A 4,643-nucleotide genomic window follows, 5' to 3' on the forward strand; every position below is an offset into this window, starting at 1 on the left:
TCCATTGCGTGTCACTAATGTGGGTGTCAGTAAAAGTAATATTTAGTGACTTTCAGTACGAGTCACTGAAACCTTTTAGACACGCTCACTGCGTGTCACTATAGACTTTTAGAATCTCACATTGTCAGACCCTAAAGACAACAGCCACAACCACAGCGTGTCACTAAATCTATTTTTTTTTCTTTTTTTAATAATTTTCCTGCCAAGGGCCACACTTATAGAGTGTCACTATATCACATTTTTTTTTTAAAAAAAATAAAAATAAAAAAAAAATATGCATGATATATCAAAATTATTTTATTTTATTTTATTTTTCCTGACAAAAAAAATAATAATAATACTTAAAACTAAAAATTAATTAAACAAGAACAAAACTTAATGTACTATAAAATTGTCGATTTTTTTACAAATTATATCAAATCTATACAAGAGATAAAATAAAAATCTTGAGTAAATCATAATAGGTATAACATTCAAGAATTGCAATCTGATATTTTCAAACAAAACAGATCTTGAACTTGTAAGCTTATTCACATGAGCTTCTTTGCCATAAACCAATGTCTTCTTTTTCATTATTAGGGACCTAAAAAAGAAAATAAAAATACCCAAAAAAACATTATCAATATGAAACTCGAAAAAAGAAACTCCAAGCTAAATTATTTTAAATACACATATAGCAAATTATATATATAACTAACATATGCTTCAAAATCTAATTGAAATGAAAGAATATAGAATCCATAATAAATCACCTTAAATATATGGTTACAAATAAAATTTCAGCACTAATAACTAACATTAATCGAAAACTAACTAAAAATAAAAGGTAATATTGTCTGCTGTTAGCTTCTAAGGATTGAAGTTGTTCTTTCTATATTATTCTTTCTTTAATATATAACTATTATAACTAATAAATAAGTTATTGAAGATAAGAAACAAGCACTATATTAAATAAAATTATTTAACTACTATATCTCTTTAGACAAAAATCAGGAAAACAATCTTGCGTTCAGACCTCAAATTTTAAAATGATTAATTATTTTTTTCCCCTAAAACTACTACTGACCTTTTTTATTTTCTTCATGATGTAATAATACTTTAAGATAAAATAATGTGCAGAAAAGTTGATGAAGCAGATTTCAAACATTTCCCTTTTTTGGCTCGATGAGTTACCATGGACCAAACCCACCAAAAACAGAGAAAATGAATGAGCTCAACATTGTATAAATAATCAACTGCTCTCAATTCAAAGCAACAAATGACAGACATTTTAATCTACCTTGTTATTAAAATGTCTGTGGATCAAATATGATGTTCCTAATTTCATAAAAATATCTTAACAGTTATCTGAAGTATTTGATTTATAATTGAAGCAAAAACTCATAGTCATAGACAGTAAAAAAGGAGCAACATTTGCAAAGAAGGGTGTGTAATACCTGTTACAACATTGAACACTTCGCACTCAGTTGGTCGTTCTGGGATCACAATATGAATGAGGATCCAAAATGGGGAATTTGCGATGGAACTTGGAATTGAACACTTGGCCAAGGCATTTTAATGGTTATAATTAAAGAGAGAAAGAAATGAGGATCAAGAGATAAAGAGAGGACCAATATCCTCGCGCAACTCCCGGTCAAACCTGCCCAAATCCCCAACTCGCCGTCACATCCATGGCCTAAACTTCTCCTCCCTGTCGTCCACGACCTAAGCTCGACATCCACGGCGCCGTCGTCCCCAAGCTCCCACCCCGTTTCGTTCAACTCATTAGACAGGGGAGGCGAGAGAGATAGATGGAAAAGGAAATTAGGGTTTTCTTGCTATGGAATAGGAATAGTCGAGAGAGAGAGAAAGAGGTTTATTCTATATTATTTTTTTAAATGGACTGATTATACTTAGCTTTTTTTTTTCTTTTTTTATTAAGTTTTTTTAATGTTTATTTTATATTCTATTATTTAATATTTTATATTAGCTGGTAAATGTTTTAATTGATTGAGAATTTAAATTGATTAAGAAAGAAAGAGTTGCATGAATAATTAAGATTTACTATTATTAAATATATTTTTATTATTTTTTATTTATTAATTACAGTTGTACTTTTTTTATAAAAATATTAGGTAATGATATAGTGACACGCCAGATGCGTGGGGATATATTTATCCATTCGCGTACGGCGTGTCACTATATGTCAATATTTTTTATATTAATAAAAATAAAATTATTTTGGGTTTTACTCTTTAGTGACACTCTATATTTTTAGTGACCCACATTACAAGAGACTAACACTCAATTTTTAGAGTCTAATATTGCATGTCACTAAAAATCACTCCCAACTCTTTAGTGACCCGAGTTCATATAATTAAATGAAGTTTTGATATGCGTGGACAAATTTAAGAACATTCTAAGCTCTAACCAATATCGAGTATACATATAATTATGCAACAAATTATTTAAAATATTTATGTGAAGACTCGGTTAAATTTAGTAAAAAAAAAAAGATTAATAATAAAAATGGGTGGAGTCCACAAAATTATTAATTAGATATTAATTTGTTGATTGATGATGGGAAAAATTAGGTGTGGTAGAGATCTTTTTGTTTTTCAATAGTGACTTGCCGAGAATCAATGCATATGTCTCCGAGAAAACTAACGACATCGCACCAATAAGAATATGAATTTTTGTATTAATATTCAGTAATGGTGATTAGACCAGATTGAGATTGACTATATAGATTAATGATTTTTTTCTTTTTCAATTCCTCAAGATTCCTGCTACTTTATGTTGTCTTTCCTGTAAAGACTATATAATTTTCATGTTTTTATATTTGAATGTGATTCTTTTCTTTTGTAAAATGGGTTCAAAGCTTTCTTATGTTGGTGATCAATGTATGGTATAGGTTTTAGCACAAACTTATGGTTTCCTAGTTTGACCTCTCATAGCTTAACAATGTATTAGTGTCGTTTTAATATGTGTAATAGTTTTAGTTTTACTTCTAATCCTTGGTTTCTCAGTTTCACTCTTGGAATATTGAGGCTCTCCTCTTCTTCACTCATTGTTGGATATTTCAGGTAGTATTTGTCTTTGTACTCTACTCTCTGTTGCAATGTTAGAAAAAAATAAATTTTATATATGTGTGTGTGTCTGTGTCTATGTGTTTGTGTATTGTTGAGTTATATATTTTTAGCTATCTTCTTTTGTAGAGAAAGATATGTCCATCCACTAATATATGCAAAATGAATTTATGTTATTTTGATGTGGTGAAAGTTCTTTTTTTGCTCTAACAAACTGAGAATGTTTGTCTTGTATAATTCCTCTTTGTATGATATTGCTCTCTGATTTTGTTTAATAAATTATAATATTTAGATACATATAATAATAATCTCACCTAATAACTAATAATATTTTTTCTATAATTTTTTAATTGTATCACTTTCAACTAACATAGAAAAAAACTGACATAAAATTTAGTATATGTGTCTTGCACGTAGCTTTTTGCTAGTATACATATATACACCAGGGAGCTATAACATATTGTATATATGTATATATTTCATAGAAAGATGAGGGAGCCATGGCCCCTGTATAGCATAACATCCCTCCGCCCCTACCCTTAACTATCACTACAAGAAAAATGAGCATTACTGAGGACAAATTTCGTTGGTAAAAACTCCTGTTTTCGTCAGTATTGCGCATCAATGAGGACATTTCGTTGGTAAAAAGTCGTTGGGAATACTTCGTTGGGAAAAACGATTATCAACAACGACTTTTAATGTCGTTGGGAATAAAAATTATCAACAACGACAATGTCGTTGGGAATAATATTTATTTATTTTTTATTTTTTAAAATCTGAGTGCATCAACAACGACATTGTCGTTATTGATATTATTATCAATGACGACAATGTCGTTATTGAAGAGCTTCTACGAAAAAAATAAATAAATAATTATATTAAAATTATTTGTAATTAATTATTTATATATATTATTATATTAAAATTATTAATTTTAATTTTAATTTTTTTTAATTATTTAATTAATTAATATATAAAATTATTGAATTAATTAAGATATAAAATCATTTAACTAAAAGAAAATATTTAGAGTCACTAATGTTACAATAAGAGTAAGTCATAAACATTATAGTGCTGCCTACCTAAATATAAATTAGTGTTCATAAAATATTAACAAACATATTAGACCGATAGTTCGTAAAATTAAAATAGATATTCTAAAAGAAGTTTGTAGTTGCATCGTCCTCATCACTAGCATCTCGAGGAACATCCGACCCAGGAACATCCGGCATCTGTGGGTAGTATGGCGGCATTTGCGAGCTGGTCATCATCTGAGATGTTTGCTGCCCATGTAGTGTCGGCATCATTTGAGATGTCTGTTGCCCTTGTTGTGTCGGCATCATCTGAGAAGTCTGTTGTCCTAGATGTGTCGGCATCATTTGAGATGTCTGCTCCCATGGTTGTGTCGGCATCGTCCGCGATGTGTTCTGATATTTCTGCCCTTGTGTCGACATCTGAACATTTTGCGGCATCTGTGACATTTGTGGCATCCGAGGCTCTGACACATGAGACGTCTGAGGCGACTGCGTCATCATATTCAACAATACTTGCGAATTGTTTGGCGACTGAAACATA

General features: G+C 29.9%; 1 long non-coding RNA gene across 2 annotated transcripts; it reads right to left on the reverse strand.

Moving 5' to 3' along the window:
* Positions 1-357: 357 nt before the first annotated feature.
* Positions 358-1,956, reverse strand: LOC133037892 (uncharacterized). 2 transcript variants are annotated; one of them, XR_009687878.1, is made up of 3 exons: positions 1,437-1,893; positions 1,067-1,317; positions 358-583 (listed from the first exon to the last, which is right to left on the reverse strand). It is a non-coding gene; the product is annotated as an uncharacterized LOC133037892 (long non-coding RNA). The 2 variants fall into 2 exon arrangements; XR_009687877.1 differs by lacking the exon at positions 1,067-1,317 and having other exon boundaries at positions 1,437-1,956.
* Between the last annotated feature and the right edge of the window lie 2,687 nt (positions 1,957-4,643).

This window comes from Cannabis sativa, chromosome 5, assembly GCF_029168945.1.
Source record: "Cannabis sativa cultivar Pink pepper isolate KNU-18-1 chromosome 5, ASM2916894v1, whole genome shotgun sequence".
In the NCBI taxonomy this organism is placed as follows: domain Eukaryota; kingdom Viridiplantae; phylum Streptophyta; class Magnoliopsida; order Rosales; family Cannabaceae; genus Cannabis; species Cannabis sativa.